At 46.5% G+C, this 23,384-nt stretch overlaps 1 protein-coding gene across 2 annotated transcripts in view; it reads right to left on the reverse strand.

Moving 5' to 3' along the window:
* The window catches only part of LOC142296589 (cytochrome P450 2J2-like), a 255,430-nt gene extending 233,617 nt beyond the window's left edge, over nucleotides 1-21,813 (reverse strand). For both annotated transcript variants that reach the window (XM_075340381.1, XM_075340380.1), the window contains exon 1: nucleotides 21,771-21,813. The gene's annotated coding sequence lies outside the window, so the exon portion shown is untranslated. The remainder of the gene's footprint in view (nucleotides 1-21,770) is intronic.
* Nucleotides 21,814-23,384: the final 1,571 nt, after the last annotated feature.

A 23,384-nucleotide genomic window follows, 5' to 3' on the forward strand; every position in this document is an offset into this window, starting at 1 on the left:
TAATCGCTGCATCCTACTGTTAACCAGCAGTGATGCAGGACCTACGTGACGTCATCAAAATAGCATGTGACCAGTCACGTGTCTGTTATCTCATTGGCTACAGACTGGTCACATGACTATGACGCGTCATGCTAGGACCTGTCATTGCATCTCTGCTACACGGTACACGTTTGTGTATCGCCATGTACCGGCGACATGCTCTAGCACACGGTCGACTCCCCGTTCTGCTTCCCCATTCCCTTAAGGTACCGTCACACTAAGCGACGCTCCAGTGATCCCACCAGCAACCTGACCTGGCAGGGATCGCTGGAGCGTCGCTACACGGGTTGCTGGTGAGCTGTCACACAGGCAGATCTCACCAGCAATCAGTGACCAGCCCCCAGCCAGCAGCGCCACGTGGAAGCGATGCTGCGCTTGGTAACTAAGGTAAATATCGGGTAACCAACCCGATATTTACCTTGGTTACCAGCGCACACCGCTTAGCGCTGGCTCCCTGCACTCCTAGCCAGAGTACACATCGGGTTAATTTAACCGATGTGTAGTCTGGCTATGTGTGCAGGGAGCTGGCACTGGCAGCGTGAGAGCGGCGGACGCTGGTAACTACGGTAAACATCGGGTAACCAAGGAAAGGGCTTCTTGGTTACCCGATGTTTACCGTAGTTACCAGCGTCCGCAGAAGCCGTCTCCTGAGCGGCTGACACAGCCGGTCAATAACGGATATCACCGTTGCCATAGCAACGCACATGGTAGCGGTGACAGGCACAGGAATCACGTAATCGGAGTAGCATTGCTATGGCAACCCGTGCCATCGCTTACAGCCGGGAGCCTGTGGTCACTCTCACAGAGTGATTTCTGCACGGAGCACAGCATCTTCCCCCATGCAGTGCTGTCTGATGGAGCAGACAGAGCTGCATGTGTTGAAGGGGAAAGAAGACAGATGAGCAGGATCGTGGAGGGATGACAGGGGGTAATAAAGATGGAGTCTCTAAGTGTGTCTGCGTATTTATTTCTATTAAAGTATTTTTTTCTGTGTGGTGTTTTTTTTAACCCTTTATTGGAGATTCTTAATGGACGGGTCAAACGTGCCTGACATTAAGAATATCTGACTTAATACTAGCTAGTAAAACAAAGCCAGTATTAACTCATGATTACCCAACAAGCCACCCGGCTTCAGGTCTGTTGGAAGAGTTGGATACAGCGCCAGATGATGGTGCTTCTATGAGAGCACCATTTTCTGGGGCGACTGCGGACTGCAATTCGCAGCAGAGGGGCCCAGAAACCTCGGGCTAACCTGTGCTGTGGATTCCAATCCCCAGCTGCCTAGTTGTACCCGGCTGAACACAAAAATGGGGCGAAGCCCACGTCGTTTTGGTTTTTTTTTTTAATTATTTCATAAAATTCATGAATTAAGTAAAAAAGGGCTTCCCTATATTTGTAGTTCCCAGCCGGGTACAAATAGGCAGCTGGAGGTTGGGGGCAGCCCGTAGCTGCCTGCTGTACCTGGCTAGCATACAAAAATATGGCGAAGCGCACGTCATTTTTTTTTGTAGTTTTTTGGCAAAAAAAATAAAAAATGCTTATGTGGAGTTTCCATTGCCAGTGAAGGTAACACCAAGCAGTGGGGGTTAGCAGCCAGTAGCTGCTTGGATTACCCTTAGCTAAGCAATACAAAAAATGCAGCGGGAGCCCATATATATTTTTTTTTATTTAAATAACTAAAAACAAAAAGGGCTTCCCTGTATTTTGATTGCTGGACATCAGTGCTGTAAAAATTATTCTTTAAAAAAAAAAAAAAATGACGTAGTGCTCCGCGGTATTTTTGATTCTCAGTGCAGATAAAGCAGACGGCTATGGGTTGCCACCCTCATCTGCCTGGCGTTACCTTGGCTGGCAATCAAAATACAGGAAAGCCCATTAATTTTTTCTATTTAAAAAATAGTTAAAAAAAAAAAGACGTTGGGTCCCCCCATTTTTGATAGCCAGCTAGGGTAAAGCAGACGGCTGTAGCCTGAAAACCACAGCTGGCAGCTTTACCGTGGTTGGGGATCCAATGTGGAGGTCACCCCAGGCTCTTTTTTTGTAATTATTTTATAAATATTAATAATTACAAAAAAAAAAAATGTAGGGTCCCCCCAAATTGGATCACCAGCCAAGGTAAAGCGGACAGCTGTGGTCTGGTATTCTCAGGGTGGGAAGGTCCATAGTTATTGGGCCTTCACAGCCTAAAAATAGCAGGCCGCAGGCACCCCAGAAGTGGTGCATCCACTAGATGCTCTAATTCTGGCGCTTCACCCCAGCTCATCCCGTGCCCTGGTGCAGTGGCCAATGGGGTAATAAATGGGATTGATACTAGCTGTAAAGTCACCTGACATCAAGCCCAGCAGTTTGTGATGTCGTGGCGTCTATCAGATACCCGACATCATAAACTGTCAGTACGAACACAAAAAAAAAAAAAAAAAAAAAAAATTGAAAAAACAATCCCCAAAACATTTCCTCTTTCACCAATTTATTGTAAGAAAAAAATAAGGGGGTCCCACGACGACTCTGGACCGTCTAGAATATGGGGGGAGACACTCAGGGAACGTATCCCCCATTTTCTAGGAGTGCAGACCCTCCATGTGAGGAGTGTGGGTGCACTTAATCTGCACTCACTCTCCCCGGGTCCACAGCAGCAGAGTCCATGTCGTAACTGTTGCTACCAAAGCTGCAATGCCCTGCTCATGAGGTAAGGGCATGCCTAAACAGGAGAACTATTCTATATTTCCAAATATTGGTATTTGCTGATATTATTGCTATTACACCTACTATATATTGGGGGAAAACCTACATGAAAACCCGATACAAAGAGGGGCTCTTACTCAAACACTGAGAAAAGACCTATTTAATGAAACGAGTAAATCGAGCCAAAGAATAAATTCCATATATAAAATTTAGAAATCTTTATTGAAAAAAATTAAAAATATTTCCTAAAAAAGAGGACACTGACAAAGGTTCACGGTTACCAAAATGCTAATGTACATACAAGTGGACATACATAAATACAATTTATTAATTGATGAGACACACAATAATCACTACAAATGCTGCCAGGTAGATATAAAGAGAACAAATCTCCTTAAGAATACAAAGATGGACCCCGCCAGACTAAGGCTATTTACTTTAATATATTTCCATGGGGATACCCCTAAGGAGGAGGGGAGAAGAGAGCTCCAATCACTACATATAAGAATATTATCAGATCACAATATTCGCCATACTCATATCATCAAGCATATTCACCATGTTCATATCTCAGCCTTAATGGCATATAATAGAGAAAACAAATCCACAGATAAATAGGAGAAACGTGATGGAAAAAGGTTCTCCTAAGAACAATGGGCAAGAGCAAGCGATGACAGAAACTACGCAATTAGCTCTATCAGAGGAGGTACAATGTAAAGGACCCCAAAGATAAGACACTTGCTGCCATACCATAAGGTTTATACATAAAGACAAAGCCAAACAATGGCAAATGGTAAGAATGGCAGACAGCTATATAGGTGGTTTAGGGATGAATAAAGCCCGAAGTGGGACAACAGCAAGGAAGTATAGAAACAATCCAAGAGGCAGCAGAAAGATTACCTAAAATAAGCGTGTGCTCAGAATGACAACCGAGAACCATAAAGAATGCCCCTACGCGCGCGTTTCGCGTCTAGCTTCTTCCAGGGGGTGCAGATAGGCAGTATACCCAAGTTTTTTATACTCACTACAGGCCGTGATGATTGATTGGCGCTCCCGCGTCCCGCCCTGCCCCCACGACCGCCGGGCGCGGCGTCTGACGTCACCGCGCTCAGCCCACGTCAGACGCGTCATGACGTGGACGGAGGGCGGCGAGGTACATACGACGCGTTGCCATAGCAATCTGGGAGCCGGCCGGACACAGCAGCGCACGTCACGGTAGATCATAGAGCCTGAGCAAAACTCCATGGTGGCATAATACCGGACCATCCAAGCATAATTAAAGTGAGAACGTGCATAAGTTTAAGAATGCAACCATCGAAACCATATGGTATGCATATAATATATGTTACATTAAATAAGTGAACAGTGTTAAGAAAAAAGGGGAAGTGAATAAATAAGAGCAAAAAATAGGATAAAAAAGAAAAATAAATAAATTAAGGAGGATAAGAGATATAATAAAAAAGTGGCAGTGATAGCAGATACACATATAGTAAAATCAAGTGAGACCAATAAATAGACATATTGATATACTAAATAGATACATACATAAGTGACATACAGGATAAAAATTAATAGAATCAAACCTACTAGATTAGAATTAAATACATAAAACACAAGGTCAAGATGACAAAATAAATAAATGTGGCCGAAAAAAATGAAAAGAGACATGACATCAAATAAAAGAAATATGAAGATAAGAAAAAAATCAAAAAATGAATAAAAATGAGGGGAAAAAAATTATAAATAAATAAAAAATAAAAAAATAAAAATAGGAATAGAGGGAGTATAACAAAAAAATAATAATGATAAAAAATACAAAATAGAAATAGTGAAAAAGTATATGAAAAAATATAGTGATCACGTGGATAGTGCCAGTAGGTAAAAACTACAAACAGTAGCACATAAATAATTTTATTCGTTGAAAGGTGCAGTGCAGCTGATGGATTCATAGGTCCGTGGAGTAGCCCAGGTGAGATTTATGGAGTCAAATCTATGAGTAAAAACATGAAAATTAAAAAAGTTAAAACCAAAAGTGTTTATTAAAATGATACCAAAGGGTACACAAAAATGGTTAAAAATCTACAGGAAAGGGGCAAAACTGAGTACATCATTAAGGCCATTGGGGCGGACACATCCAATTTTAGAGATCCATCGGGTTTCCAGCTGAGCTAATCTTTTTTTATAATCTCTCCTCTTTTCAGGCTCAACTTGCTCAACTCTTAAGCTGGTGTCACACTAAACGACAGCGACAACGACGTCGCTGTTACGTCACCATTTTCGGTGACGTAACAGCGACCTTGTAAGTCGCTGTTATGATCGCTGCTTAGCTGTCAAACACAGCAGAAGCAGCGATCATAACGTCGCTGTGCTACATGTTCAGAGAGCAGGGAGCCGCGCTTAGCGCTGGCTCCTTGCTCTCCTGCAGCACACATCGGGTTAATTAACATACATACATTACATGTCACAGTGCAGAGAGCAGGGAGCCGCGCGCACTGCTTAGCGCTGGCTCCTTGCTCTCCTTGCTACAGTATACATCGGGTTAATTACCCGATGCATACTGCAGCCACATGTCACAGTGCAGGAGCCGGCGCTGGCAGCAAGAGCGGCGGAGGCTGGTAACCAGCGTAAACATCGGGTAACCAGGGAAAGGTCTTCCCTTGGTTACCCGATGTTTACGCTGGTTACAGCTTACCGCAGCTGCCAGTGCCGGCTCCTGATCGCTTCATTTCGTCGCTCTCTCGCTGTCACACACAGCGATGTGTGTGTCACAGCGGGAGAGTGACGACCAAAAAATGAAGCTGGACATTCAGCAACGACCGGCGACCTCACAGCAGGGGCCAGGTCGTTGCTGGATGTCACACACAGCGACAGCGACGGGACGTCGCTGCAACGTCACAGAAAATGGTGACGTAGCAGCGACGTCGTCGTCGTCGTTATGTGTGACACCAGCTTTAGAGAATGCATTTCAAGAGGGTACTATCAGTAAAGAAGAGAGAGATGGCCTTTTACCGAACTGTCCTAGGACAGCTTGTTTGTATCTGTTACCAAAAGTTCACAAGGATTTATCTTGCCCTCCGGGTCGTCCTATTGTTTCTGGGAATGGCAGTCTCTGTGAAACAATAGGTAAGTACATTGACTTTCATTTAAGGGGTGCTTCACACACAGCGAGCTCGCTGCCGAGATCGCTGCTGAGTCACGCTTTTTGTGACGCAGCAGTGACCTCATTAGCGATCTCGCTGTGTGTGACACTGAGCAGCGATCTGGCCCCTGCTGCGAGATCGCTGCTCGTTACACACAGCCCTGGTTCGTTTTCTTCAAAGCCGCTCTCCTGCTGTGACACACAGATCGCTGTGTGTGACAGCAAGAGAGCGACAAATGAAGCGAGCAGGGAGCAGGAGCCGGCGTCTGACAGCTGAGGTAAGCTGTATCCAAGATAAACATCGGGTAACCAAGGTGGTTACCCGATATTTACCTTAGTTACCAGCCTCCGCAGCTCTCACGCTGCCTGTGCTGCCGGCTCCGGCTCTCTGCACATGTAGCTGCTGTACACATCGGGTTAATTAACCCGATGTGTATAGCAGCTAGGAGAGCAAGGAGCCAGCGCTAAGCAGTGTGCGCGGCTCCTTGCTCTCTGCACATGTAGCTGCATTACACATCGGGTTAATTAACCCGATGTGTACAGCAGCTAGGAGAGCAAGGAGCCAGCGCTCAGTGTGCGCGGCTCCCTGCTCTCTGCACACAGCGCTGGTAACTAATGTAAACATCGGGTAACCATACCCGATGTTTACCTTAGTTACCAGTCTCCGCAGCTTCCAGTCGGCGGCTCCGTGCAAGCGCAGCGTCGCTTGCACGTCGCTGCTGGCTGGGGGCTGTTCAGTGGTCGCTGGTGAGATCTGCCTGTTTGACAGCTCACCAGCGACCATGTAGCGATGCAGCAGCGATCCTGACCAGGTCAGATCGCTGGTCGGATCGCTGCTGCATCGCTAAGTGTGAAGGTACCCTAAAACCTATTGTGGAGAGCTTGCCATCTTATCTCAAAGACACCAATGAGTTTCTCAAAAAAATTGAAAATGTTCAGATGGAGAAGGATATGTGGTTGGTGACTTGTGATATCGAGTCTTTATATACATCCATTCGGCACCAAGATGGTATGAGGGCAGTAGAAATGCTTTTGAGTATGTCTCTTTTAGACATTAAAAAAACTCAATTTTTGCTTTCTTTGATTGATTTTGCCCTCACACACAATTATTTTTTGTTCAAGGGCGCCCTCTACCTGCAGCTCCAGGGTACTGCAATGGGAGCGGCCTTTGCGCCCTCCTATGCAAATTTATTCCTGGGGCTGTGGGAGAGGGAGGTCTTCTTTTCACCTGAACATTCGGTATATGTCGAAGGGGTCCTTATTTGGACCAGGTATATTGACGACGTATTTATGGTTTGGCAGGGCTCTGAATATGCCTTGAAAGGATTTCTTCATGAACTTAATCAAAACCAGATGAATATCAAAGTGACATATCACTATAGCCAATCCGATGTTGACTTCTTGGATGTGCATGTCTTCAAGGATCACACTGGATTTCTACAAACAGAGGTACATCGGAAGTCCACATCGGTGAACTCACTGTTACATGCCTCTTCGTCCCATCCTTACCCTTTAATTTCTGGCATTCCCATAGGACAATTCCTGAGAACTCGACGGATTTGTTCATCCGATGAAACCTTTCACAGATATGCGGAAGACCTTAAGGGTCGTTTTAAGGATAGAGGCTATACGGGGAGGAGCATCAAGAAAGGCTATCAAAGAGCTCTGGTAACGAAGAGAGAAACACTTCTACATTCTAGGAGAACTCCTAAAGCTGACCAACAGGTAAGATTCATCAGCACGTATAACTCTAAATGGCATGAGGTTAGGATGGCCTTGGACAAGTTTTGGCCTATACTGACTGCTGACCCTGTTTTGTCAAAATCGATTACTGACAAGCCTTCCATCACCTATAGGAGATCTCCGAATCTTCGTGATTTACTCACCCATAGTTGTTATGAGGGATCCAACAGGGAAAAGAATCCTTTTGGAACAATGGGCCCTAAATGGGGCTTTTTTCCTTGCCATGACTGTATTGCTTGCCCTAATATGATCAGGGCTTTTGATTTCACATCCAGTGATGGTACTCGTCAATTTAAAATTACCCAACATATTACCTGCAATACCACGTACGTTGTATATTATGTGGTTTGTCCGTGTAAACTAATATATGTTGGTTTGACATCACGGCAATTAAAAACCAGAAGAAGAGAGCATGTACGGGACATTGCGAAGGCAGCAACAGTTGAAGACATCTCTTCTCTGAAACCTATTCCCAGACATTTCAGATCTAAACATAATTGTGATGCCAGCGGTCTGCGGGCATTTGGCATCGATCGGATTAATCTGGACAAGAGAGGTGGAGATTATAAAAAAAGATTAGCTCAGCTGGAAAGCCGATGGATCTCTAAAATTGGATGTGTCCGCCCCAATGGCCTTAATGATGTACTCAGTTTTGCCCCTTTCCTGTAGATTTTTAACCATTTTTGTATACCCTTTGGTATCATTTTAATAAACACTTTTGGTTTTAACTTTTTTAATTTTCATGTTTTTACTCATAGATTTGACTCCATAAATCTCACCTGGGCTACTCCACGGACCTATGAATCCATCAGCTGCACTGCACCTTTCAACGAATAAAATTATTTATGTGCTACTGTTTGTAGTTTTTACCTACTGGCACTATCCACGTGATCACTATATTTTTTCATATACTTTTTCACTATTTCTATTTTTTATTTTTTATCATTATTATTTTTTTGTTATACTCCCTCTATTCCTATTTTTATTTTTTTATTTTTTATTTATTTATAATTTTTTTCCCCTCATTTTTATTCATTTTTTGATTTTTTTCTTATCTTCATATTTCTTTTATTTGATGTCATGTCTCTTTTCATTTTTTTCGGCCACATTTATTTATTTTGTCATCTTGACCTTGTGTTTTATGTATTTAATTCTAATCTAGTAGGTTTGATTCTATTAATTTTTATCCTGTATGTCACTTATGTATGTATCTATTTAGTATATCAATATGTCTATTTATTGGTCTCACTTGATTTTACTATATGTGTATCTGCTATCACTGCCACTTTTTTATTATATCTCTTATCCTCCTTTATTTATTTATTTTTCTTTTTTATCCTATTTTTTGCTCTTATTTATTCACTTCCCCTTTTTTCTTAACACTGTTCACTTATTTAATGTAACATATATTATATGCATACCATATGGTTTCGATGGTTGCATTCTTAAACTTATGCACGTTCTCACTTTAATTATGCTTGGATGGTCCGGTATTATGCCACCATGGAGTTTTGCTCAGGCTCTATGATCTACCGTGACGTGCGCTGCTGTGTCCGGCCGGCTCCCAGATTGCTATGGCAACGCGTCGTATGTACCTCGCCGCCCTCCGTCCACGTCATGACGCGTCTGACGTGGGCTGAGCGCGGTGACGTCAGACGCCGCGCCCGGCGGTCGTGGGGGCAGGGCGGGACGCGGGAGCGCCAATCAATCATCACGGCCTGTAGTGAGTATAAAAAACTTGGGTATACTGCCTATCTGCACCCCCTGGAAGAAGCTAGACGCGAAACGCGCGCGTAGGGGCATTCTTTATGGTTCTCGGTTGTCATTCTGAGCACACGCTTATTTTAGGTAATCTTTCTGCTGCCTCTTGGATTGTTTCTATACTTCCTTGCTGTTGTCCCACTTCGGGCTTTATTCATCCCTAAACCACCTATATAGCTGTCTGCCATTCTTACCATTTGCCATTGTTTGGCTTTGTCTTTATGTATAAACCTTATGGTATGGCAGCAAGTGTCTTATCTTTGGGGTCCTTTACATTGTACCTCCTCTGATAGAGCTAATTGCGTAGTTTCTGTCATCGCTTGCTCTTGCCCATTGTTCTTAGGAGAACCTTTTTCCATCACGTTTCTCCTATTTATCTGTGGATTTGTTTTCTCTATTATATGCCATTAAGGCGGAGATATGAACATGGTGAATATGCTTGATTATATGAGTATGGCGAATATTGTGATCTGATAATATTCTTATATGTAGTGATTGGAGCTCTCTTCTCCCCTCCTCCTTAGGGGTATCCCCATGGAAATATATTAAAGTAAATAGCCTTAGTCTGGCGGGGTCCATCTTTGTATTCTTAAGGAGATTTGTTCTCTTTATATCTACCTGGCAGCATTTGTAGTGATTATTGTGTGTCTCATCAATTAATAAATTGTATTTATGTATGTCCACTTGTATGTACATTAGCATTTTGGTAACCGTGAACCTTTGTCAGTGTCCTCTTTTTTAGGAAATATTTTTAATTTTTTTCAATAAAGATTTCTAAATTTTATATATGGAATTTATTCTTTGGCTCGATTTACTCGTTTCATTAAATAGGTCTTTTATATATTGGGGGATAGGATCTTTGAGATGGAATACCCCTTTAAGTCCAGTTATCCAGCTGAATGAATACTAAACAACAGAGCTCGCTATTTAGATGTGTTTTCTTGTGGCGCATAACGGACTCATGTTTGGTAGTTGTTCAGCAGGGCAACTATAAAATCAAACACCTCCATAGCTCTTCTGATCAACTATGTTCCTTACCTCATGAGCAGGGCATTGCAGTAATAATAATAATTTATTCATTTATATAGCGCTATTAATTCCATAGCGCTTTGCATATATTGGGAACACTGTCCCCATTGGGGCTCACAATCTAAATTCCCTATCTGTAGGTCTTTGGAGTGTGGGAGGAAACCAGAGTACCCGGAGGAAACCCACGCAAACACGGGGAGAACATACAAACTCCTTGCAGATGGTGTCTTTGGTGGGAATTGAACGCAGGACCTCAGCGCTGCAAGACTGCAGTGCTAACCACTGAGCCACTGTGCTGCCCATTTAGTTTACAGATGCATAACCACCACTCACTGTGTCTGAACACAGAAAGCTGAGCTGACAGCCGCTCTGTGAATGCGGCAGCGTCTATTGTGAAGGAGAGGGCCGCGGGGGATCAACACTGCACAGGTACCGTGGGACACCGGTGAACACCGGTGGGGTTATAGGGGGTGACCTGGCAGGGCCTGGGGAGGAGTTTTCTGTCGCATGTGTCATGGCACATGCGACAGAAATCAGAGGAGTAGGGTATGCGCGCGGCCATCTTGGATTTCCGGGACAGGGTCAGGGGGAGCACTTTGGTGACACCGGGGGACCGGAGGGGACATTTATCATGTTTGATCATGCCAGATGGGAGATAAATATTTTTTTACCGACGGTGTCATTTACTGTAACGTGATCATCGGTATACAGTGTATACCGGTGATCACGTGAGCGGGGACCGGAAAAACCGGCCTAAATCATGATCTCTAGGGTCTCAGCTACCCCCTGAAACCCCGGAGATTTTGACGCTGGGGGGCGCTATTCACTTATTTCTGCCTGCTGTTTATAAACGGCAGATCAGAATAAGGCGACATTCACACGACCGATCCGTTTTTGCGGTCCGCAAAAAACGTTTTTTTTTATAGGTGCATCCATGTGGCATCCGTTTTTGTTCCATATACGGTCCGTATGTCATCCGTGTGCTTTCCGTTTGTTTGCGTACTGCAAAAAAACTGAAAGAGGGAAAATACATAAATTTACCCAGGATCTGTGATGCCCTGGACCCCCAGGGGTCACAGGTAACAACACACAACACCCCACACACCCCCACCCCAGTGAGGCACCAGCAGCCAACAAGTCCTGACCGCCTCCCTCAGGTCTAGCAAGGCACACCAGGTGGGCGGAGCTAGGCAGATAGGCACGCCCTTCGAGGAGTCTGCTGGCCTGAGACAGGGAAAGGACAAGTGAGTCGAGTGGGGAGAGGAGTAGTGAGAGGAGTAAAAGTGGCGAGCTGAGAGTCAGGGGCCTAGGACGGAGCCTAGGACCCCTTGGAACGGTCAGGCAGGCAGACGGTGGTGGCCGTCTGCAGGAGTCCGGTCAGGGACTGAACTGTGGAACCGTAGGGATCGAGAAGAGGGTGGTGACCCTTTGGACCAGAACCGGGGAGCTAACAAGTCAACCGGAGCACCAGACAGGGTACTCAGACCCCGTTCTAGCCCAGAAGCAACCGGGCTCAGACAAATCTACTGATTGCGATCTGGACCTCAGGGGTTCATTCCCACCCAAAGTCCCGATAGACAGCAACAGCCCACCGATTCCGGATAAGAGCCACCGCCAAGGGCCAGAGATCCAAAGGGCCAGCGCCTGCGGGCAAAAGGGCTCCTCCTACCCAAAAGCCGGGGAGCGGACTACCGTTGCTGAAGCATAGGAGTCACTATAGAAAATTTAAAAGGTGCAGGAGAAAGGCGACATCACCAACTTCACTGGGGACACACGCAGCCGGCTGCGGGCACCGATCTACACCGAACTTGGTTTACCATTGACTCTGTGTGGTTTAATCGGGAGTACACCAGTGCCATCAGGCACCGCGCTGCAAGCGAGCCACTGCGTCTTGCAACCCCCCACTCCTGCCACCTGGCTCCGGGACCAACAAACCCCCTACCCACGGAAGGGTCAACACCTAGCTGCGACCCACCACCGATCCCGGACGAGCCCCCGCACCCTCACCGCAGCTGTGGTGCCCATCACCTCACGAACTGTTACCGGTCACCGCGGCTCCGGCCGTGAAACCGGTCCACCCCAAACCAAAACAACCAAACCCCCCCTCCTTTCCAGAGCGACGTGGCTCCCGGTCCAGAGGCGCTCGAGCCACCGACAACCCGAGCCCGGATCAGAGCGGCTCGGCGGAGAGCAGCCGAGCCCCCAGGGCGGTACAGATCCATAGCTTCAACCTACATGGAGGCGGTCACATGTTCACTCCAGTGCCATTTTCTACTGCTTTTCACAGTGCAGAGCGCTCTGGTGATTTTCCTGTGCTTGTACACTTCATATCAGTCTTTTCTGTCATTATAATAGCAGTAAGACACATAATGTCCCACTCTCCTGCATTTTGTAATTTTGCACCCTTTGGTGCCTTTCATGTGGCACTAACGGGTGCTTAGCCTTGTATTTAGCCAAAAAAATAAATACATTTTAAAAAAAAAAAAAACGTGGGGTTCCCTTTATTTTTGTAGCCAGCTAGGGTAAAGCAGACGGCTGCAGCCTGCAGACCACAGCTGGCAGCTTTACCTTGGCTGGTAATCCAAAACTGAGGGCACCCACGCTGTTATTTTAAATTAAAATAATAATTTAAAAAAAAAAAAAAAAAAAAAAAAACACCACAAAATTGGATCACCAGCCAAAGTAAAGCGAACAGCTGGGGTCTGATATTCTCAGACTAGGGAGGTCCATGGTTATTGGACCCTCCCCAGCCTAAAAATAGCAGGCCGCAGCCGCCCCAGAAGTGGCGCATCCATTAGATGCGCCAATCCTGGTGCTTCGCCCCAGCTCATCCCGTGCCCTGGTGCGGTGGCAAACGGGGTAATATATGGGGTTAATACCAGATGTGTAATGTCACCTGGCATCAAGCCCTGAGGTTGGTGAGGTCAGGCGTCTATCAGATACCCGACATCACCAACCCAGTCAGTAATAAAAAAAAAAAAAAAAAAAAAAAAGAAGACAAACACATTTTTATTTGAAAAAACACTGCCCAACACATTGCCTCTTTCACCAATTTATTAGAAAGAAAAACAAATCCAGGTCTGGTGTAATCCAAGGGGTTCCCATGACGATCCACACTGTCCCAGTCAATGAAGAGCAGGATGTTCTCCATTGGCTGGGAGAGCAATGCAGTGACCTGAGCTAACATCAATGGGTCAGCCCAGGTCACTGCAGGGGATGACAAGTGCTGCTGTCAGCGAGGTACATTACCTGCGCTGATCTCCTGCACTGCTGACAGCACCTGTCACTGAGTTCAATGACCTTCACAGCCAAGTATCGCGAGCGGCCCGTGACGTCACCGCTAGTGACAGTCTCGGGTCGGAAGCGAGAGAAGGTGATGTGACAAGCGGCAGCCATGGAGGACAGTGACAGTGCTGAGGTCGGGATGGCGGGACTTCATCACCGCAGGTAAGCCGAGCGGGCCATGTGTGCGCATTGCGAGGTGGGCGGAGCCTAGCGGGGCAATGTGTGCAGAGTGCCAGGTGGGCGGAGCCTAGCGGGGCCATGTGTGCGGAGTGCGAAGTGGGCGGAGCCTAGTGGGGCCATGTGTGCGGAGTGCGAGGTGGGCGTAGCCTAGCGGGGTAATGTGTGCAGAATGACAGGTGGGCAGAGCTTAGCAGGGCCATGTGTGCAGAGTTCCAGGTGGGCGGAGCCTAGCGGGACTGTGTGCGCAGAGTGACAGGTGGGCGGAGCCTAGCGGGGCCATGTGTGCTGGCGGCGGAGTGCGAAGTGGGTGGAGCCTAGGGGGCCATGTGGCGCTGAGGACGTCAGTGTCGTGGACTGCATGGCTGGGGACGAGTGTGTGTGTGTGTGTGTGTGTGTGTGTGTGTGTGTGTGTGTGTGTGTGTGTGTGTGTGTGTGTGCACATGCCGCGTGCAGGAGGGGGGCGGAGCGAGCTGGGCGGGGAAGTGTCTGCTCCCTGCACAGGTAACTAGGATAAATATCGGGTTACTAACCAAAGCGCTTTGCTTGGATACCCGATGTTTATCTTGGTTACCAGCTTCTGGCAGGCTGCCAGCGATGGCTCCCTGCACACTGTAGCTGTAAAAAGCCCTGCTGTTGCTGCTAGAACCGTTCTCGAACGTAACTCGAACTGTCGAGCTTTTAGCAAAAAGCTCGAGTTCTAGTTCGATCTAGAACACCCCCCAAAATCACTGGAACCGCGAACTGGAGAACCGCGAACCGTGCTCAACTCTAGTGATGAGAAACAAAAGTCCCAACATGTATCAAAAACAAACAGATAATCCCAAAACAGTTTTAAAAAGTGGTTTATTTAAATAATTAAAAAAAAACAAAACAAAAAAAAAAAAAAAAACACAAACAACTATGTGGTGCCCACCTATTTTTGATAACCAGCCAAGGTAAAGCAGACAGCTTGGGGCTGGTATTATAATGCTGTGTGGACTCAGTTATTTGGCTCTTCCCAGATCCATTGATTCCTATGGATCTTCATTCTGAGAATGCTCTCAGAACAAGGTACCATAAGGCTACTGTCACACTTGCGTTCAGCGCAATCCGCCGCTATGGAGAATAACTCAGTCCGGTAACGCACTGCGCTATTCTCCATAGACTTGTATTGACGACGCAGTGTAATGCAAGTGTCTGTTTCATCCGCTGGAAGACACTGAGTAGTTATTTTGCCGCAGCGTCGAGCTGAGGGAACGCTACATGTAGCGTTTTTTGGGTTGTTAAAATAACGCACCTTGACGGATTCCATTGGAATCCGCCAAGGTGTCCAATGATTGTCTATGGTGGCAGATTCCGCCGCTATGCGCTAAGCGGTGAAATCCGCTGACTCCGTCACGTTCTTCTGAGCATGCTCAGCAGGTCCAGCAGAACGATCAAAATCGTTTAAAATCACTCCTGGTCTCTCTCCCCCCTCTCCTGCCCCTCTCTCATACTCACCAATCACGGGTGCGGCGCTGCACAGCTGTCACACTGCTCTGGCGGCTTTTCCTCTTTTGAAAATGCCGGCCGCTCATTATTCTATCTAGTATTCACTGCTTCCCTCGCCCATCAGCGCCTATGATTGGTTGCAGTGAGACAGCTGTCACTCAGTGTGGGGGCGGATCTGACTGCAACCAATCACAGCCGCCGGTGGGCGGGTCTATATCGTGCAGTACAATAAATACAATTTTAAAAAACGGCGTGCGGTGCCCCCTAATTTTGATACTAGCCAAGGTAAAGTCACACGGCTGAAGGCTGGTATTCTCAGGATGGGGAGCCCCACATTATGGGGAGCCCCCCAGCCTAACAATATCAGCCATCAACCGCCCGGAATTGCTACGTCCATTAGATGTGACAGTCCCGGGACTCTAACCGGCTCATCCCAAATTGCCCTGGTGCGGTGGCAATCAAGGTAATAAGGAGTTAATGGCAGAAGCCCATAGCTGCCACTAAGTCCTAGGTTAATCATGGCAGGCGTCTATGAGACACCCACAAAGATTAACCTCTAAGTGAAAGTAAATAAACACATACACCCGAAAAATACTTTATTTGGAATAAAAGAAAAAAACAAAAACAAAAACAAAACCCTCTTTCACCACTTTACTAAAATCCCCAAATACCCCTCCAGGTCCGGCGTAATCCACACGAGGTCCCGCGACGCATCCAGCTCTGCTACATGAAGCTGACAGGAGTGGCAGCAGAACACTGCCACTCCTGTGAGCTCCACACAGAAACTGAAGGGAGTCGAACTGTCAGCGGGGACGTCACTGAGGTAATGCCTGTGTGTGATTATGATGAGTGCGGTAGTGCTGTGGTGTGTGATGATGATCATGAGTGCGGTAGTGCCGAGATGTGTCTGATGATGGGGGCGGTAGTGCCGGATGTGTGTGATGATGATGAGTGCGGCAGTGCCTGCGTGTGCGGTGATTATTGTCTCTCTCGTGGCTAGAAAACTTAACGCAACGCGTTATTTCCCAGGAATCCATTACCTTTATATCACACTATTTGCAAGGCATCCGTCACATGCGTCACACAACGCAATGCAACGGATGCCATTCAACGCAAGTGTGAAAGTAGCCTAAGGCCGGCGTCACACGGTACGATCTATCGTGCGATCGCACGAGCGATCGTATCCGCCCCCGTCGTTTGTGCGCCATGGGCAATTAGTTGCCCATGGTGCACAAAGTCGTTTACCCCCGTCACACGCACTTACCTGCTGAGCGACGTCGCTGTGGGCGGCGAACATCCTCTTCCTGAAGGGGAAGGGACGTTCGGTGTCACAGCGACGTCACACAACGGCCAGCCAATAGAAGTGGAGGGGTAGAGATGAGCGGGACGTAACTTCCCGCCCACCTCCTTCCTTCCGCATTGCCGGCGGGACGCAGGTAAGCTGTGTTTGTCGTTCCCGAGGTGTCAGACGGAGCGACGTGTGCTGCCTCGGGAACGATTAACAACCGGAGCACAGAAGGAGGACCGACATTTTGAAAAATGAACGACGTGTCAACGAGCAACGATAAGGTGAGTATTTTTGCTCGTTCAGTCGTTCGGTGGTGTCACACGGTACGATATGTCTAACGATGCCGGATGGGAGTCACTAACGACGTGACCCCGACGACATATTGCCCGATATATCGTACCGTGTGACGCTGGCATAAGTCACTCCCTGTCAGTGGTCAGTAGCAGGTACGAGCATGAAAAATTGCATATCTGCGGCTGACCCTGACTGACCTATGGATCCTCATTCTGAGAAGGTTCTCAGAATGGAACTCTATAGGAATCAATGGGCGTCATTGGAACATTACATCGGAACTTCACCAATTTATTAAAAACAAATGCCTGAACGAGAGTGTGGGAGTCTTTATCATTGGATTACATTGGATCTTCGAGGATTTTTTTTAAATAAATAGGTGTTTGAGGGAGTGTGGTGGAGTCTTGTCTCTGTCTCTTTTAAACTGTACACCTACCAGGTTAGTAATAGGGGTGTCTCTCCATTTCTAACCCCTCAGCTTGATGACAGCTATGAATTCACAGCTGACATCAATGCCCAAAATATTACCTTTATTGCCACCGCACCAGGCCAGTCAGGAAGAGCCTGGCAAAGCAGCGCATCAAATGAATGTGCCACTTCTGGTGCAGCTACAGGCTTCTCTTTTTAGGCTGGTCAGCTCCAAATAACCATGGGATCTCCCAGCCTGATAATTCCAGCCACCAACAGTCTGCTTTACCTGTGCTGGTTATCAACAATAAATCCGCCCCCCCATGATTTTTTTTTTTTTTTTTTTAGTAATTTTGTTCACAGCAGCGTACAGGCATCTCCCCCCATGCAATGAAGCTTGTTGCTTGGCTGTGCTGCAGCTTTTCAACAAACTATATTAGCATATGAACAGCACCAAAAATCCGAACATGGACTTTTCTTAAAAGAGCATGTTTGAGTTAGAGCCCTGGACACCCGGTGTCTTATAGAACCCACAAACTTTACCGTTTGGGTTCACTCATCCCTACTAGAGACCCATATTAGCTAGCATATACAAAACAAGAGAATAAAGTATCTGTCACGGTGTACAAAGGCTAGTAAGACGTAGTACAGTGTAATCCCCACTAGCTGGCAGCAGAGTAGTAAATGAGAGACAAAGAAACACTAACAGAAAGGCAGCTAAATTACAGCAGAGTAACTTCAGCAGGCAGATAACAGGCAAGCCACCAGGGGGCAATAGAGTAGTCAAACAGTAATGGTCTAGTCAAGAAAGTCAAGTAACTTCAAAGGGAGGATCAATATCAAAGTCAGAAAACAGAACAGTCGGAAGCTGGGACATGAGGTATGCAGAGGGAAACACAAACAGCAGACAGTAGAGGTAAGTCAGGGACCGGGAAAGGCATATGAACGGGGGAGGGTACAAGTCAGGACACAGTAGCAGGGAGGCTGGACAGATCGGGAGCCCTCACCAGTATACAAGCTGCAAGGTAGAAATATCACTGGCACTGAGCCATAGGTAGAGAGGCAATATATAGCATCCTGGGATCCAGAACAAGGCAAGGGAAGTTAACCCCTGACATGACCAGGCCACAGCTGGGAGGAACAAGTAGCAGGGACAAGCCGGCCTGGATCATAACAGTAACAATGACTAAAACTTTCCTTTTTTTATTGAAAACATAAATACATAAAATGTAAAAAAGACAAAAATAGACAACACATTTATGCTGGCGACCAAGGAAAATTCTAGCTAAGTATAAGAGAAGGTACACTGAAGAATAGTTTCTCATAAATTATCAAAAAAGAACTATTGTGAACAGGTCCCTAACAAAAATACTGCAAACACCAGTTTATAGTGTATCATACAGTGACGTACCGTCAATAGAGGCAGACCACGTCACTGCTATGGGGTCCGTGAGCTGGAGTCTGGACGCTGACAGCGCAGGGGTCTCTCTCTCCCTCTCTCCCCCTCTCCCCCCGTGTGTTGCAGTGATCACCAGGAGTTCCTTTATATCTGGCAGAACCCCAGTAGTCACTAAGTGATACGAAAGCAATCTTTGTAGGAGGGAAAACTTGCAATATCGGCAGTGTATCAAATGCTTATTTTCCAAAATGTAGCTAGAGGGAGGCTCTCATCAGTAGCAACTGTGGTAAACCACATAAAAAAAAACACGGGAATTGGAATTATTTTTCCCATTTTATAGTACAATATATGGTAAAATAAATGGTTTCATTCAAAAGTACAACTTGACACACTGGTAAAAGCAGCCAAACGGATATCATGTTCATTTTTAATATTGACTGACACCAGAACCATTTTTTCTTAAGGACTGTTAAGAAGGGCTTACAACTGATATGGGAGCATGGCTAATATCCTTAAAAACATTTTTCCAAAACTTACCGTACTTCAGTCTGCAGTTTTAAAGTAATCATGTCCACTGGGAAACCTCAAATCAGTTCCAATCCACAAAATAAAAATCATTAATCGAAACTGCTAATTCAATTGTGAAATAGTTTATTCATTTCATAGCAATATCACAAATTAACTCCATGGCAAACAAATAAAGAGAGACTTTAAAATATTCACTATAACATGGCCAATAAAAAGTCCATGGAAAGCATGAGACACTGATTAAGGCCTGAAACACACTTCCGCATAAAAAACGTACGTGTCTCACGTTACGTTTTTCGGGTCAGTGTTCTGTTTATGGGCGTTTTTCCGGTACGTGTGACATCCGTGTGATGGCGTATGCTTGCCATGTGTGCGTGTTGTAAAATGTCGTTCCTACATACCCACTGACAGCCGACACAGAGACGAGCGATGAGAATAAACTCGGGTGACCCTCACCAGACTTCATTGTCCTACCACGACTGTCTGTGTGGCATCCTGATTAGTGGACATCCGTGATGGAATCACCGGTGACCGCTAATCCCCTGAGTAACTGAAGTTAGCGGCGACATTAACACTGCCGTCACTCAGGTTACCCGCGGCTAGCTGGAGTCACCCACCCGACACGATACCGCTACTAACCTGTGACTTCTTCGCTGATCGCGCAGTTCACTTAGTCACTCGGGCGACTCCCTGTCACAGGTGGAGGATCCAGTGGTGGCCGCGAGTAACCTGACTGACGTCATCGGTGATCGCGTGCCTCACTTCAGTTGCTGCTTGGAGGTGATAGAGAGCGGTCATTGTGTGTGGCCGCTCCTGTCACCATCATGTAGCAGAGCTGAAAGCGTCGTGGGACATCATGGATTATGGTGGACCTGGATGGGTTTTTTGGTTTTATTAAATTGGTGAACGAGGGTGTTTATTTGTTTCAATTATTCTAATTAAAGGATTTTTTTGAATGTGTGTTAATTTACTTTTAATAACAGATTAAACATGGAAGTTATCTTGGGGAGACAGCTGCCATGTTTAACCTAGGAGTTAGTGGCAGCTATGGGATGCTGCTATTAACTCCTTATTACCCCAATTGCCACCGCACCAGGGCAATTTGGGAAGAGTCGGGTAGAGTCCCGGGACTGTCGGATCTAATGGATGCGGCTGTTCCGGGTAGCTGCTGGCTGATATTGTTAGGGTGGTGGGCTCCCCATAATGTGGCGCTCACCATCCTGAGAATACCAGCCTTCAGCCGTGTGATACTACCATGGCTGGTATCAAAATTGGGGGGGGAACCACACGCCGTTTTTTTAATTATTTATTTAACTACATAATATAGACCCGCCCACCGGCTGCTGTGATTGCTTGCAGTGAGACAGCTGTCACGTGGGGGTGTCTCTGACTGCAACTAATCATAAACGCCTGTGGGCGGGGGAAGCAGGGAATAGATTGAATAATGAGCAGCCGGCATTTTCAAAATAGTTGAAGCCGCTGTATCTTTTGCACAGCTGTTCGTCGCCGCGCTGGTGATCGGGGATCGGTAAGTATGAGACAGTGGGAGATACAGACCAACCAAAGAAATATTGACTGACAGCCACATTAAAAATAGATTGAACGACATCGCTCACAAAAAACGCACACGGACGGTACGTGTAGTACACGGACATGCTACGTGTGCCGTTCGTGCAGGCACGGACCCATTGACTTTAGCGGGTCCGTGCCTGCGTGATCCCGGAGAAAAAAAACTGACATGTCGAGCGTGTTGGAAAATGCACACACACGTACTAACGACATGGACACACGTTCCATGTGTTTTTACGTGTGTGTGCCAGCTACCATAGGGTAGCATTGGTCTATGTGTCTCCGTGCCGCTGGTACGTGCAAAAACGTACCAAACACGTACCGACGGCACGGATGTGTGTCGGAGGCCTAAAGTGGCCAGAACATTCCAGAATGTTTGAGGCGTAACCTTCTTCAAGCACCTGTCTAAACTAGATTGACACCTGGATCTTTCCGGGGTATGACCCCTCGCTTGAGGAACGGGTTAAAACCTATAATGTCCAGATGTTGTGTTCCATGTTTATCCACTCTGTCAGATCCTTGAGCAATGGATCATGCCCCTTAATTTCCAGATGTGTTCCATTTCTATCCACTCTGAAGAATTGGCTCCTCAGTGCCAGGTTTTAAATTTAAGTGGCAAGTGTACATTGTAATTTGGCTCCTTCTCTACTTGTTCCAATCCTATTTACTGTATATTTGTAGGCACAGCTTCCACTGTGGTTTTATGCAGAGTGTGCCTCACAAGGTTAAGATGGCTGGGGACAAATGCAATAAAACATTCTGACAGCTGAGGTATCCCTCAGACATGGCAATTGGTCAACAAGACTTGAGAATTTTACAGGTAATCCATATTTTCAGCATGTATGCTAAATGATATTATAATAAACACATGTAAATTAGTCAACATTTATAAATATTTCACATATATATCGGCATTAATACAAAAAACAAAATAATAATAGCACCTAAAAAACTAGTACCTTGCAAGCAGATGTGAGACCTCAAGAATGCAATGTCTGTGTCTGAACACGAAGTACGAGCTTTCCTCAATTTATAGGTATGCTTCACTCTTAGATCTGTTTACTACTGCATAAAATGGCCTTGTGCCAAAGATACAATCTATGGCTTTTCAGCCTTTGGGTACATCACGGAATAGGCGGTGTATATATTACATGCGATATTACGTGCCATATATTTTGCTTCACTAACCTTGGTGTATTTGGACATCTGTCAGATATAAAATACTACGTTCACAGAACAAATACGGTACAATGAGATGTTATAGCTCTCTACACATGTGTGTAGTGGACCACATCAGGTCTGTTCATTATTCCATTTTATTTCCAGCGTGCTTTATATAGGTCATGCCATGGCGAGACAAAGACCGGTGTGCGAATCAAGAGGAGGGGGTACACCAGGGAAGATGTAAAGGTAGGCCATGACACTAGGGAGAGGGGTCACTACCTATCTTACTTCTGGCTGATCCCTGAGCTTCCTAGATGGGTCCTTCTGCCCGTGCGCAATCACATACTTAGACCCTGAGCTAGCCCTGAATATTGGCCAGGTCAGGAAGAAGTTAAGCTGGTGTCACACTAAACGACAGCGACAACGACGTCGCTGTTACGTCACCATTTTCGGTGACGTAACAGCGACCTTGTAAGTCGCTGTTATGATCGCTGCTTAGCTGTCAAACACAGCAGAAGCAGCGATCATAAGGTCGCTGTGCTACATGTTCAGAGAGCAGGGAGCCGCGCTTAGCGCTGGCTCCTTGCTCTCCTGCAGCACACATCGGGTTAATTAACCCGATGTGTGCTGCAGCTACATGTCACAGTTCAGAGAGCAGGGAGCCGCGCTTAGCGCTGGCTCCTTGCTCTCCTGCAGCACACATCGGGTTAATTAACCCGATGTGTGCTGCAGCTACATGTCACAGTGCAGAGAGCAGGGAGCCGCGCACACTGCTTAGCGCTGGCTCCTTGCTCTCCTTGCTACAGTATGCATCGGGTTAATTACCCGATGCATACTGCAGCCACATGTCACAGTGCAGGAGCCGGCGCTGGCAGCAAGAGCGGAGGCTGGTAACCAGCGTAAACATCGGGTAACCAGGGAAAGGTCTTCCCTTGGTTACCCGATGTTTACGCTGGTTACAGCTTACCGCAGCTGCCAGTGCCGGCTCCTGATCGCTTCATTTCGTCGCTCTCTCGCTGGCACACACAGCGATGTGTGTGTCACAGCGGGAGAGTGACGACCAAAAAATGAAGCTGGACATTCAGCAACGACCGGCGACCTCACAGCAGGGGCCAGGTCGTTGCTGGATGTCACACACAGCGACAGCGACGGGACGTCGCTGCAACATCACAGAAAATGGTGACGTAGCAGCGACGTCGTTGTCGTCGTCGTCGTTATGTGTGACACCAGCTTTAGTCTTCGTACTAATAAGCAACATGAGAAGGGGGGTGGGGGGGGGGGGGGAGAGAAAACGGAAACCGAAAATCCAATTCTTCTGAGAGGGAATCCACCATAGCCTGCTGAAAAGAGAACCACCACTTTCTCCAGAGAAGACTCCTTCACAGGTCAGCATAGAAATGAGAGGAGAC

This window comes from Anomaloglossus baeobatrachus, chromosome 3, assembly GCF_048569485.1.
Source record: "Anomaloglossus baeobatrachus isolate aAnoBae1 chromosome 3, aAnoBae1.hap1, whole genome shotgun sequence".
In the NCBI taxonomy this organism is placed as follows: domain Eukaryota; kingdom Metazoa; phylum Chordata; class Amphibia; order Anura; family Aromobatidae; genus Anomaloglossus; species Anomaloglossus baeobatrachus.